Source organism: Mixophyes fleayi, chromosome 2 (genome assembly GCF_038048845.1).
Source record: "Mixophyes fleayi isolate aMixFle1 chromosome 2, aMixFle1.hap1, whole genome shotgun sequence".
Taxonomy (NCBI): domain Eukaryota; kingdom Metazoa; phylum Chordata; class Amphibia; order Anura; family Limnodynastidae; genus Mixophyes; species Mixophyes fleayi.
Window position 1 is genome coordinate 52,760,975 of NC_134403.1, and position 15,716 is coordinate 52,776,690.

The following is a 15,716-nucleotide window of genomic DNA, read 5'->3' on the forward strand; positions in this document are numbered from 1 at the left end:
AGTCTTCTATGTGCGCAAATGTGCTTACTTGTCCTCTTAACGCATTACACGGTGCATGTTCGCTTCATGGTCTTTGGAACCATTGGACTTTGCAGGTACTCCAGAAAATGTACATGCTGGTAACAGTAAAAAAGTCCGGCTTACTTTCACTTAGGACTATACACCTTCCTTAATTGTGTATTATTTAGTTTAACCATGTTTGTGTCATCAATAAACCTTGAGGTATATGGGTGAGGGGACATCGGAACTGTTTATTAAATGTGTCACTTTTCTTTAATCGAAGAGACACAATCTAAAATATTTCAGCACTCTCTCCGTCACTTTATCTCATTTAAATAATCCAACATGGCAAAATAAAAACTTGTTTCACCACCTCTGCAAATGCGAATCTGCATTGAGCAAGAAATACTTTCAGTACTTCCATGGCATACTTCCCAGTTGTCCAGACTTAGCCCCAATTTGAGGGCCCTGTTTTGCCCGCGGGTCAGAAATTCACTGCTGCTCTGCATTGTAGTAGAGAATAGATACTGCACACCCCTGCCACTGGTGCACGGGTCAATGGATTGGTGTTTGGAAGGGAAGGGGGTAAGATGCTGTCTAGCAAAGTGCTGAGCACTCCTCCCATTTGCACTACAAGTATGCTTTTTTGCACATGAGTCGCATTGACTATGAGTTCCTGTATCCTATATATTATATTCTGAAATATGTCATGCAATTTCACACAAGTGCTATATAAATATTAGTGTTATCACTACTACTACTACTATTATTATAATTATTATGATCATCACTTTGATTATTATAATTATTATTATTATTATTATGAGTGGCGATCACAACCCAAAACAAGGCCAAGAATCTTGCGAAGGATGTCTGATGAGTTAAGTGGCTTGTTTACATCAGGTGTAACCATAATAGCATAGAGGGAGCATAGGGATAGCATAGAGATATAGTTTGACATTGTTAGTATTAAATGTAAAAGATGAATTTATCTATTTGTACACAATATAATGCTGTAATAATGTGACATATATATATATATATATATATATATATATATATATATATATTTATATGTAAAAGAGTACAGAAAATAGTGACATCTGGTCCTAGTCTTTAGAGAATGACAGCAATATTCATTCATTCATTCCTGTCATATTGTCACACTGATTAAAAAACGCCTTGTTATAGCTCTCCACATGTCCTAACATATTTTGTTTGCTTCTGTGACCCTGAAACAATATATTCTGTCTCCGAGCGAACAAACAAATTATTCCATCTACAGCACTCTCTACATTTATTCACCAGGACATTCATTGCCGGCATCGGCTGAAAGGAGCACGACTCTGTAAACACTATGGAGATCGTGAGCATGAATGCATACACACTACATGATCGGGATGATTGGAACGAGATTATTAAACAGTACGACCAACCAAATGAGCTGACAATCGGCTCTTTGGGACGGCTTTTTGACCATTGTGTCATTACACACACTAAGGCAACATCCGACCAAACGGTCGTATGTCGGCTGACTGGCGTGAACATCGGATGAAGAACCTCCAGTGTGTACTTAGCCTAAAGGGACCTTGGAGTTATAGATTCAGACAGCATAAAGGTAAGCTAGCAGTGTAGTGAAGCAGGGGGAAAAGCCAGTAGTATACTCGGTTGTATAGGAAGAGGTTTTAGTGGCAGGAAGAGGGGAGTGTATATTGTCATTGTATAGGTCACCTCACTTTGACTATTGTGTACAATCCTGGAGGACATATCTCCAAAAGGGAATTAATAACATAGAAGAAAAGGAATGGCTACTAAAATGGTGCATAGGCAGCATAATAAAACTTGTCAGGAAATACTTTAAGCAGTCTATTAATTATAGGGAACAAAGCTTCTCCGTGCAAAGCATGGGAATAACTAATTAACAAGGACAGTGGAGGTACAAGTACTGCTGATGTCCTCTTGTCGCTATTGCTCACAATGTTGACAACTGGATGTCAGCAAAGAAAACAAATGCTTTATTAGCCAAAGAAAACATTTTCCTATTTTTATTTTGTTCTATTAAAAGGTTTTTTGTTGTTTTTTTTACAGATCTGGAGGTGGTAACCTATGTCTGTGGCCTCCAGTTCCAAATTGCACATGCAATCCGGCAAGCTGGCTAACGCGTCTGCAGATTGACCCCAGACTAGCTGGCGGAGCGGTAAGAGCCCTCAGCTGCCTCTACAAACATTTTATTCTTAAATTGGGCGAAAGAAGAATTTCTATCATGGCAATAAGCAGCCATAGAAAATCTTCCATGTCACCCGTTTCAGAAAGAGACCCCTACACGTCCAGCTTTAAGGAGAGAAGGGACAGAATATGATACGGTCGTAAAACTGAAATATATGAAAAGTATTGATAGCGTTCAAGAAGCCAGTATATAAGATAAGAGGAATTCTAGAACAAAATCAGAGAGAGGAAGACTGAATGGAAACATAAGAAAGTTTTTTTTTACAGTAAGAGTAATAGATCCATAGAAAAATGGATTCAATTTCCAGGATGAAAGTGTAAGTACTCGCGGGCACCACATTCCCCCGTGATTCTGGCTCTGCGCGGCTTTTACAGTAAGGGTCAATGCTGTTTAAGTGGACTGCAAAATAGTGATAGATTGATTATCACTATGAGGCACGCTTTGTACTCACTGGACCACTGGTTGTACCAAAAATAGAGCAAGGTTCATTCAGAGCCTGTCCAGCGTCATCTTGTGCGTATAGACAAAACAAATATATACCGCACTAGGTAAATCCACTTTCCCTTAGATTATTTATATTCATATTTATTTTATCAGTGAATTCAAATATCAGATAGTTCAAGGGAAGCTGCACCCACACATATACAACATATTGTACTGAAGGGAGAGAAAGGAAATGTGTATAGACAAAGCGTTCCTTTTAGTGATCAATAGATCGCTATTTTGAAGTCCGTTTACACTGCAGTTCAAGGCAGCACAGTCTAAACATATTTTGTTGTCTATCCAGGATCCAGTGTGATTTTCCCTCCCGAACAAACTTTTTCATGTATCCATAAATAGTATGTCAAAGTAATTAAACTCTACATAATGCAGTGACTTAGACTTTTGTTAGAACTAATTATATGTGAATTTTAGTGGTGAAAGTAATTTTTGTTTTTGCATAAACAATAAAGCATTCCAAGTTTAGAAAAGTATTTGCTCTTGTTTGACATTTGGCTTAGTGGAGTCACATGATGTATCCGAGACTTCATACAAATACAGAGTGTGAATTCCATACAGTACCATTTATATTTTGTTTCTTATCCTAGTTAGCGTTTCTGCTGTCATGACACTCGAGCTGCGGGAAGCAGCTGTCAGATGTAAATAATAACCCATCCGCTTCCTTTTGTGCATATGGGAATATAATAGACTTTGGTATTTCCAAACGTTTTGAAAGTTAAGCTTCGATAAAGAGGCTGTTTCAGACACAGGCACTTGATACTGTAGTATGATATTTCCACTCCGTGACCGACTGTAAGATGTTTCCTAGCTCTTCATAAGTGGAAATATGAAAGCCATTCTACAAATCTCCTAAAATACTGCTCACTGGATCTAAGGTGTGTCTTTTTGGGGCTGTCTTTATTTCCTGTGTCACATTTGTACATTTGTTTTTTCACTCCTATAAATGTGATTCCCAAATAAAATGCACCTGGATGGTGTCACATTGTAAGTAATGGTGACACCCGTCCGCCATAGCGACACCTGATTTTCATTGGAATAGTGTGCCCCTTAACTTTAAATCTTATAAAAGGCAAATTTCTGTGGGTAGTCCACATTTAGCAGGAAACACCTTGGTGTACACAGCTTCTCCCATCCCATCAGAAAGTGCAAAAGTCTTTTGATGCACTAAGATTTATTTTAGAAAAAAAAGTTTCCTAAATACAATCAGAAATTGATTTCTGATTTACAGGTGTTTTTTTTTAATATTGTGCTTTTTATGTGCCAGAATGAAACTTTTCTTGCTTGCCTGCAGAGGGCGCAGTTTACTTTTATTTCCACATTATTCAAACTTGTTCAGTTAGAATGTTTCCAATATCGCACTCAGTAACTCTGCAACTTTCTTGATGTAAACTATAGACTTATTTTCTATATGCATATATAGCGCCCCAGAGGTTTCTTAGATGGAGACAACGCATGTACTAATATTAGTATTAATATTTATTAGTAGTAATATTAATACTTAATTTAACTGTAATATCCTAAATGAAACCCAGTCCCCAGAGGTTATATACCTGGGGTCTATCATACAGCCTGTCAGTCAGGTTATTAATTCCAGTGCACACCACACTGCATGGCACACAGGTTGTTAATTCCAGTGCACACCACACTGCCTGTCACGCAGGTTGTTAATTCCAGTGGACACCACACTGCATGTCCTGCAGGTTGTTAATTACAGTGGACACCACACTGCCTGTCACGCAGGTTGTTAATTCCAGTGCACACCACACTGCCTGTCACGCAGGTTGTTAATTCCAGTTGACACCGCACTGCCTGTCGCGCAGGTTGTTAATTCCAGTGGACACCACACTGCCTGTCACGCAGGTCATTAATTCCAGTGGACACCACACTGCCTGTCACGCAGGTTGTTAATTCCAGTGGACACCACACTGCCTGTCAGTCAGGTTGTTAATTCCAGTGGACACCACACTGCATATCACGCAGGTTGTTAATTCCAGTGGACCCACACTGCCTGTCAAGCAGGTTGTTAATTCCAGTGCACACCACACTGCATGGCACACAGGTTGTTAATTCCAGTGCACACCACACTGCCTGTCACGCAGGTTGTTAATTATTTTAAGGTCCGTTAAGACTATGCGGTTATACCACAACGTAAGTAAGGTCCCCCCTAACTCCAGCTATGATAGCTCTTCTGCATTACATAAGATCTTGAGGATAAAAGGATGCAAATGATATGCAAATATAAGTGCTAACACATTAGTAGCGATTCTTTATGCTTATCACAAGGTCAAAAATGAAAAGTAACACCTAAAGCTGTTGTTATAACTCATAAGAGGTTTCTTAGTAACACAGTCGGGTCACATTAGGTTATATTAAGTTATTTTTGATAGGATTTTTTTATTTTACCCTTTTCACTTGATAAGGGGGCAACATAAGACTAACTGTTATACATATGTTTCACATACATGTGTAAATATAGTATATGTGTACTTTTTTTTTACTGCTATGTGCGTGAATGCAGGGCCACCTTAACAACATTATGGGCCCCCGGTCAAAGCAGTGCAGCGGGGCCCCTACCTCTGTATATGTGTATCATATATATATATATATATAAATATATATATATATATATATATATATATATAGAGAGAGAGAGAGAGATATAGATAGATAGATTGATAGATATAGATATATTTGCAGGATTTTTTTTATTTTTTTTTGCAGGTTTATTTATTTTACTTAAGAGCCCTGTCTATGGGGCCCCCTTGCCTGTGGGGCCCCCGGGCACCTGCCCATCGTGCCCAATGAAAAAGATGGCCTTGCGTGAATGTATGTTGGCAGATGTATATATATTTTAACAATGTTAAATATATTATTAATAACACAGTTATTTGTTTGAGATCATCCTGTACTATTTTGTTTTTAAGTAAGGGAACCGGATGCATTAATCTGGGCTTTCAGTCCTATCACTCCCCATCTTCAACACACTCTTAATCTCATCCCCTCAATTATCATTTACCCCAATCAACTTTTTTTCTGCCTCCTTCAAGCTCTTTTTCTCCTCTTTTACCCTGTGCCTTTCCCACCACTCCCCTTCCATCTTTTAACCCGTTATCAACACATACTTCCATCAGAAATCCCTTATTTCCTGCATCATGCCCCTTACACCATCACCCTCTTCCATCATCATGTCTCCCTTCCTCCTTCACCCCCTTTCATCTTATACCCGACATTAACCCCGCTTTCATCATGTTCCGCCTTCTCCCACCTTCGTATATGTGCAGATCGCAGAAAAATGGCCCGTGGCATCCTGTTCAGAGTGGACCAATCAGCCCCTTATGAGCAGAATGTAATTACTGCAGAGCAATGCTGAACTCTGCACTCATTGGTGCCCTTTGTGTGCTCTGCGCTGCAGTGCTCTGCACATTGGAACTGAGCCGGCCACATAGTTCTCAGAGGGGAACAGATGCTCACACGTCAGCTTGACCCCAAGCACTTATGTATTTGACGCTCCAGAATACCAGTTGCAGGACATCAGAATACAATGTGATGTGATGTTGCTCGTGATGAGCTCACTGGTGCATCGGGACATCACAGCCTTTCTTGCTGAGTGCTATCACATAGCGCCTGCCGAGGAGGGAGCGGATAAGCGCTGTATACATGTGTAAAACTGATTTCCCTTTAAAGCAACGCTCTGCTATTATTTAAATGGTTCTACACATGCAGCAGAACTGATTAATTATGTAAGTCCAGAGCGCTACGTAAATAATCATTCTGCGTATGTGGAGAGCTGTTAAGCAATGACAATGCCTTACATAAACGCCATAAGTAACACTCACGCATTACTTAAGGTTTAAGTAATAGACGGTACTTAGAGTAGCTAATTTGCATAAAACATAGCTACTTACTGTACCAAAGTTTTCTTAATGTCTCATACTTAAGTTAAGTAAGGTGCCCCTAAAGGCCCTTAGTTAACAAAGTTTGGAGTATCTGGGGGATGTACTTTGGAGTGCAGTCTGTTTATATTGGCGCCAATATTTTCCTGTTGATGATAAGTATACAGGAAATAAGGTACCAGTAAGATAAATGTCAAGTACTTGATGAAATTCCATGCAGTGCAATTGTATTTAGAGCACTGATTGTTCAGGGGGAGGGGAATTGTTTTATTGAAACAACAATAGCATGGAGTCTCTAATTTCTACACTCATACCTCATCGGGTTGCACATAATAAGTATTCAGAATCGTGTAGTTGGCATTCCAGGTGGGCACGTGAAAGTTAATCTCAATTTCATCCATTAAAGAGAAGTGTTTAACCTGTATTGAAGATTGTACATGAAATTTTCTTGGTACCCAACACCTCTTGGAATCACCATGCATGGTGAATGCCAGTAGAGGAAATAATACTACAGAAATAAGGTTACACTTAGTTTCTATTCAGATGTCTGCGTTTCTGCATTATATTTTAGTTTCACACTATTAAAATGTTCACCATTTTTTACATGCAAAATCACGACCACAAAAAGAGAAAAAAGTATATGGGAGCACGAAAAGTCCTGTTCCATTTATTGCACAGTAAACATTCACCCACATGCAAAGAATAGTTAAAGCCTGAATCTGCTCATCACAATATGGCATACTTGCCTCCTCTCCTGGAATTCCCCAATATTCTGCTGACCGATACACAGGAGATACTGGAAACAGGATGCAATGGTCTGCGAGACGTTGCCACTAGACTGGATATGACACACAGGGTGCAATTGTCTGCGGACCGATACACAGGTGTTACTGGAAACAGGATGCAATGGTCTGCGAGGTGTTACCACTAAATAGTGAAGATGACACACAAGATGCAATAGTCTGCAGACCGATACACAGGAGATACTGGAAACAGGATGCGATGGTCTGCAAGGCGTTACCACTAGACAGTGGGGATGACACACAGGAGGCAATAGTCTGTGGACAATTACACAGGAGATACTGGAGACAGGATGCGGACTGTGGGTGCTGTCATAACAAAGCCGAGTCAGGGGTCACAGAAAGAGATGCCAAACGGAGGAACAAGCAGAGGTCAAAACCAGTAAGTCAAACGAAGATAACTCAGAGGAGAACCAGCAGAGACCATGGCAACAGAAGAATTGGCAAAGGCTACTGAGACAGGCAGGTTTATATAGGCCGGGGACAGGTGCTAAGCATCCTGGAGTAATGAGCTTAGTTCTGACAGGTAGGAGAGATGTTCAAGTACCTCAGTGGCCCCTTTGGTGGAACAGTGGAACTGCAAGCTGGATACCTATAAGGCAAAAGTTCAACATAGCTCTTGGCAGACAGGAGCTGCAGGAGACAGTTTATGACAGTCTGGCACCACTAGAGTGCCAGAATATTAATTTAAACCTCTACTACAGTGTCCCTGTGCAATCCCAGTGTCCAATTATATATCTGTGTTTACTGGCGTCTGACCCGGCTTTCCCTGACTTCTCTTTTGGATTCCATTTGGCTCTGAACATATCTCAAGTACCCAAACTCTGGCTATTCTGTGACCAACCATCTGGAACTCCCTTCTGCACTGTGAATCCCAATCAGCTTGAATTCAGACTGTTTGGCTACTCTTACACTTTTTCTGTTTTGCTACAAGCTGCCTTGGAGAACAGTGACCTGTGTATCCCTTGCTGTAAAATCCATACCTCCTTGCCTGGCGAAGACCAGGGGTGCATTAGACTCCGCTCCTCCAAGTTCAGTAGTGTCAATCCCAGCAAGTAGGCACCATCCATTGGTTTTTCTTGTGACACCACCATAAACACAAATAATGTTGTTTTCATCATCAATATTAGTTTAGCAGGGACAAATTGTAACTACCTTTGCCCAGGGCGGTGCTCAGGCTGCGGGCTGATCATACATTGAAACATTTCTAATTTTTTAATATCTGCTCTGGACCATATTATTATACTCAGAAAACCTCATTCGACATAAGTGCAATAGAGACCAAGGTGTATTGGATTATCCTCAGTCAAAGCTCCCTTTATCTTGTGTTAAGGTTATTACACCATAACGGGGGTAGGTCTTGGTTCTGTTATAGTCCTGGGCCTCCTACTATAATCCCTCATTAGTTACAACAGAATATTTTCATTATTTTAATTATTTCTGTATTCTTTGCTATCCTCATCACTTCTTCCCCCAAAATCCTGCAGGTTGAGTCAGGTACCCCAGTTTGCCTCATCACCTTTCCTAGGTAAGTAACTGCATATACTCTATTGTGTGGCATAAGCATATACATTTAAGATTCATATGAAGATAATGTCTAGCACCTCAAATTCAACAGGGCTTTCTAATAACTCCCTCCACGCCCCCACATACATGCTATACTGTATTGCACTCAATCATGTCAAATATAATGGGGAGTATTTGATAACATGGTACTGTAACACGTGCAAAAAAAAAATCAAAGTTTGCTTTCATATTCACGTTGTTTCTATGGGTTACAGTGAATTTGTGAACATAGCATCAGGTTATTGACTAAACCTCATTATGAGCGGTGATCAGTTTGTTTTTGCAGTTGGGACCCTCTGTATCACTGTATCTTCTGATAACCCAACAGAGGTTATTTACAAGAGAAACTTTAGGCTATATGACAGTCAAGGGCCACAAATACATATCGTGGGTTGCATAGCTTTTTAAATAGGGCATATTTTCTCTATTTTTGTCATGTTATTAAGTAATCCTAACATTGTATACATATACAGTATATTGTATATTAGCCTTGCAAAGTGTGTCATGGGTCTTAACAATTATTAGATGTGTATATATTTATTAAAGACTTGCAAACTACTTAAAATAAACAGGTATTTTATTCTGCATAAATGCTGATTTATGTATTGTAACCATCTTTTAAACAGACATTTAAAGACTATATTGCGAGCCCTGTTCTCTTGGATTACTATGCGGATATTACTAGGATAATTTCATTCATTGGGAACAAATTGCATCTTATACAAGCAGACATAATTATTTGCTCGCTCAATCAATGAATAAAGCCCATATTGAAGGCAAAATGTGTTAGGCCTTTATGAACACTTCCCACAAATTTCATCCAATTCTGTTGATTTTGGAAACACATCTATTTTTTTTCCCAGCCTGTACAAAAGGTTGAGTGAGACACTGTTTTGTAGATGTTAAAATACTGCTACTGTGCAAATGAGTAAAACTTGTGATGTGCACAGTGGACGAAGTGTAGGTCTTGCTGCGATTGGCCTCAAAGTTGAATTCCTGATTTAAGAAAAGTGCCAAAGTAAACTATGTGTCTCTCTCATTTGTATACCTTGGTCTTCAGTTAGACTTTTGAAAGAAAGTGGCGGTTAGACTCCTCCCCCTAGATAATTTCCTGCAAATATATTTTTACATACATATTATTCTTAGCACTACTCCTAATTTCTGTGGGTAGCTCTTGCTCATAATGTTTTTACCACTTTGAACCCACAAGTAGTCCTTGCCCCCCATCCTTATTACTATGCTATCTGAGCATAGTACACAAGCACTAAGCACCTTGGTGACCATGCCCTCAGCCCTCTCAATGTGTTGGGCAGAGGATAGTCTGTCCTTAGGTAACATTGGCTGACTGTCAAGGGGATATGGAGGAAAATAGCCTGCTCTCAGCTTAATCACATTGCACAGGAGCATTTTTTTACATTGCATAGGAACTTGTACATGTATGTGTTGTTAAATGTTATGATGTGTTCTGGATTTACTTACCTTTTAGGTTTAGTAACCTTTTAAAACTACTGTGCCTCAATAATGCATAGTTGCCTACTCTTCCATTCCTGAATGTCAGGTATTTCTCCTGGAGCCCCAGGAAGAGCAGGCCTATCTCCCGGACTATGCCGACTTCTTAGTGAATGGGGCCTCAATGAAATGACTAGCTGCAATCGCTGCATAATTTTGTCTCTGCCCCCTAAAGCGCTGTTAAATTGCCACTTGACCCCCCACTGCAAGTATAAATACATGTGTTATAGGTGTAATGTTTGCATTCACAACTTTCACATTGCACAGAGACATAAATAATGGTCATGAAGTTGGTGTATTTTCACACTAACACATGTAATCATAGGTGTAGTTACCAGGAGTGAGGGGACATACTGGTAATGTGCCCAAACAGGGCATGGCTTAATAAGCAACCCCAGTAGAGATTAGCAAAATTTTCAAAACTGTTCCATAAAATATTCACCTAATTTTGCATGTGGACAAAAATGTCACACGTTTCCCCAGAGGAATTTGCCAGAGTGCCATGCTGAGCCTGTGCCCAACACCCAGAGACAACCCAACACATGTGCACATTTTACCAGTCATGTGTTGCATGGGTTGATCTGTGTTGTCAGTATATATAGTTCTTTACATTTAAATTATTCCACTCTTACTATTAGACACTCTTCTACCCACCCACATAGTGATGAGCTTACATAACTAGAAAACTTCTCAGCATCTGAGTTCTAAACCACTTATCCCATGGCTTAAGCAGATAGTAAACACATATATTAGTCGATGCTGAGATTTCAACACATAGATAGGTTCTGCTTATCCTAATTATTTGCATACTTCCCAACAGTCCTGATTTTACAATCACAATGTTTGGTGTCCAAAGAGGCAAATTCTACCAATATGGGGATGTAGACTCTTCTAAATACAGTACATCCGGCCATGTAGGGGTTTATGACATGGCCACAGCACAGGCACAGAATTTACTTTACTTTGCATCCTTTCAGTTACCCTTCCAACAGGAAATGTTCTCCACATCCTCCTGGGAAAAAAGGAAGTGTCCATCGCTGCCTGGGGGGGTAAATGTATCAATGTCCGGATTCTTCAACTCCGCCGAGAAACTTCCCTTTACAAGGCAGCGCCACTTTAAATTTAAGCTCTGAAGATGCCGATCTCGCCGGAGTTGAAGAATCCGGACATTGATACTCATACGTTCCAACGAGACCTCCCTTTTCGGCCAACACCTCTGGAAACTGAAACGCTGATTTAAAAATTTTAAATGACAAGTTCTGAATGGACCCGGTATTCGACAAGCGCTAATCGTAAACAAAACCAGTACGAAAAAATTCAGTGTTCACCTTGTTTGGGTAGCAGTCGAGCTATCTACCGAAGCTCTGCAATTGATACCGGGAATCACTCTTACTGAGCGACTACTGCGGAAGTCTTTTGGGAACAACACTTCCACAGCTTTATCACAGGTCTTTGGCAGCATGACCTCAACCACATTGCAGACACTAGCACGAACTTGCACTCCGTCCCTCCAAAGCAACCATATTGCTTCCCAGAGGAAATTTTGTGCCAGGCTTTCCTTGCAGAGACAATTTATGAGCCGTGGCTCCCGAGGCCCTGACCCAACCCTCCTGAGAAACCTTCAACCAGACCTCAACATCTTTGACACTGAGAAGAAGATTTGTTTGCCCATCATACGGCCTGGAATTCCTCATTGTAATCCAGCCATGTCCTGGGTTTAGATGTCATGTACATTTCATGGATCATGTGAATATATTTAAACACATCTATGTACTCTCGAGACCTGGTTTCCAGGTAACAGGCTACTAAAAACAGTTATGGTAAGTCTTCTAACTGGCTTCCCCACCTCACCCTCTAGCATTTGCTGCGGTCACCATTTTCCATGTAACAACCCTTGTAGATGTTATCATGCACAGATAGGCCTACCCTCCCAAAGATGAGCATACTGGCACAGTGCACCATTTTGTGTCCGGTAATCCTGTGAGCCCCACAACTGGACAAATCCCGAGGCCGCGCCCCCAGAACATCCTTCGCAACAAAATACTTGCACAGAACCTTAACGATTTGTTGGGGCACACACTGGACTGTAATCCTTGCTAGGACTGCTGAAAACAGAAAATTCAGGTACAGAATTATCAACAGACAGCAAATCATCCTCACCCATCTGGACGTAGCCATACTTGGAGCTATAAGCAGCAGCCAGCCCCTGATTTACAAACTAGCACAGCCCCTTCAGTCATTGGATCCAGCAGCGTCCTGATCCCACACCATGAAACACCTGCTTGAAGATGAGAGTTAGCACAACCAGCTTGGGACACCTGATACACCAGTCTTCAATGGGGAAAAGGCCGGTGCGGAAAGCAGGGACCCTAGGCAGGAAGGGACTGTGGGATCCAACGGCAGCAACTGCTGATAGGCATGAGCAAGACCCGCATATGATGGTAAATATGATGGGTAGGGCATACCTGAAAAAGTGGACATAGTGTTTGGGAGCGAGTGGTCACTGATAAGGCTAGGTAAAGGGCCCTAACTGGGAAGCAAAGCCACCAGGAGGAAACAACTAACCACTGGCCTGCCTGCCAGAAACGGCAGGCCCTCCAGAATGGGGCGGCAGGGCCAAAGGTCCAAGCCCTGGGGACCTAAAAATGGAAGAGTGGACAGTGAGGCCACCCCTGGGTTCATCTGGGGCACTGACCGCTGCCTGGAGAACCTGAGGGAGAGTGCGCGCGCAGAGTTAGTTTCAAACAGATCACTGGAAGCAGAGGGAGGAGGAGCCACTCCCCCTGGGCCTTCCTCAACAATTCAACAACATCAAAAAAAAGGGAAGGGGGGGGGTAAATCCCTGGATGGCCATGATGTATTCCATGGAAAAGATGTTCCAAATGCAGTTGAGCAGCTCAGTCTTTGAGGGGGAGCAGGCTGTTTCCATGCTCTGGCTGTGAGTAATGTGGAGACCTGACAAATGTGCGTAAGCAAGCGATCGGTGTGTTAACTGAGGTAGAGGACTGGTTGGTTGAGGAGGAACGGGTGTCTGGGTTCACAAACTTGAGTAGCCTGATTGATAACTTCTAAGGTGAGGTTCCAAAAGTCACAGATTTTTGGGCATTCCCACCATATGTGGAGAAAAGTACCTTTAGCCCCACAAAGCCTCCAACAGTGGTCGGTCACCTGGGGGTACATGCGGTTGAGCTTATCTGGAACCAAGTACCTTTGAGAATATATCTTATAGCAGTTTTCCTGAATGTCAGCATTAATGGAGACCTTGGTTGTCTGGGTTTAGATGATTGACCACCCCTCGCTGCCCAGAGAAGTCCCTAAGTCTTGCTCCCAAGCCTCCTCATGGGGTTCGGGCCTTTCAGAAGATGGGGCCGTAAGTAAATTTTATAGGATTGAAATGTTACCTCTGCGACCCACGGAGTAACTGCAGTTACATTCAAACATAACTGAATTTTGCTGTAAGGGTGCGGAGTGTCTTGGTTCGGGATTGTGACTAGATAAATCCCTGGATTTGAAGATATTTGAATTGCATAGAAGCAGGGAGGTGGTATTTAGTCCGTATATTGGCTAATAATTTGCCTGGTACCGCCCAGAGCATGCTTGGCAATGGCCATCTCTAGATATCTAATGGAGAGGGCATGCCACTGACATTTGAAAAAGGACTGTAGACTGTCCCGTGTCAAATGAGAGGTGTGGAGCGTCAAGGATTTGGCCTTTGAGTCATTGATCTTGTACCTCGAGAGGGTTACGAAGTGTGAAAGTGAAGTTGTGAGGTTTTGGAGAGAGATTGTAGGGTTAGTCAATGTCCAAGCACGTCATCAACAAATAGCGAATACTGTTCTCTGTTTAATTCGGGAATATGCAGAGCCGATTTACGTGTGTTTTTAAACAAACGCACGTTGCGCTTGAAATGCCTGTCTTGATGAATCAGGCCCATTGTGTTCTTTTGGTAATAGCTTATATACATCTAATGACTAGTAGGATGTATTCTAAATAGCATCTCCCTAACCAATTTCATGGTACCCGTACATAAGATTTATACTATGTATAGCAAACAACTCATAGTCTACTGGCTTGGAGGTTCCCTGAGATATGTTATATGGTGTTTTTGTGCCCTCACTTTTGGAGATGGTATGTAAAATTAGGGCAGCTTAAAAAAAAATTATGACAATGTTATTTAGTGAACAGGCATATAAAGTGTGTTTAATGTAGACTCATTTCTCCAAAACCAATGGTTATTTCAGTAATTTGCTAGTCTAAGTAGGTTTTGTTTCTCCATTTTCAAATGTGTAGGTACCTTTTCCTGAAGCCTGATTTCTGATCCCAATAAAAGACATCCTTAAACTAATCTCATTACAAGCTGTAGGAGATGGAGAAGGACTTAGTGTGGCAGCCATGAGGGTCAGAGAATATAGTGAGGGGGCTTAATAGATAGGGTTACTTCTTTGGGTAATGGTGTAGTGTTAGAGTAGCAGGGAGAGGAAGTGTAAGTGCAATGGAGACGGGGGTAAACTGGAGAGCACGTGAGTAACTGTTATCTAAGACAAATTTATAATTTTAACTGTTGTTAATAAATGTGTTTTTTTCTCACAAGGATGGAGCAGGTATTTAGCAGACAGGAAGTTACAGCTTTGCACAGCAGTTACTGTTTGGCTGGATAAATTGGTAACTTACACCCTAACGTAATATAGTTGTATAGTTCCCAGCATAGGTTGCTCTCGTTATTGGTTCCAGTTCCCTTTTGTTTGCCTTCAGCAGTTTCTGCCTTGCTACACTTCAGGATTTTAGAAATGTAATATAAAATAGATTTGTTTCCTGATGATAGAAAACCGTATCATTGGATAATATTTAATATAACCTTGATAGTAAAAGTAATATGGCATTTCTTTTTTTTTTCAGTATGTTACATAATTATACATAATTATTTTTGCAATTTATATATTGTGAACAAACAAATTATATTTGTATATTTTTGCATAGTATAATATATATCTTCAATTATTATGATGCTTTAGTTTTTTTTAGTCTATTATTTTACGACCTGCAGGTGTCTCTTTTGTTTTTTACTCCTTGAAAAGATTTGTTCAGTGATGGCTATAGCCACACAAATAGCAACATAGGAAAGAGCACAAGATTTAGAGCAAATAATAAAAGGAACATAAAAATTTGTGTAAATATTCTAACAGTATCATTTCCAAAGTACAGCGATATAAAAAAAAATCC

The 15,716-nt window shown here is 40.8% G+C and overlaps 1 protein-coding gene across 1 annotated transcript in view; it reads left to right on the top strand.

Annotated features, from left to right (window-relative positions):
* Positions 1-15,716, top strand: part of FRY (FRY microtubule binding protein) — a 310,594-nt gene that overhangs the window by 60,294 nt on the left and 234,584 nt on the right. The window contains exon 3 of the mRNA XM_075198969.1: positions 2,089-2,197. The gene's annotated coding sequence lies outside the window, so the exon portion shown is untranslated. The remainder of the gene's footprint in view (positions 1-2,088; positions 2,198-15,716) is intronic.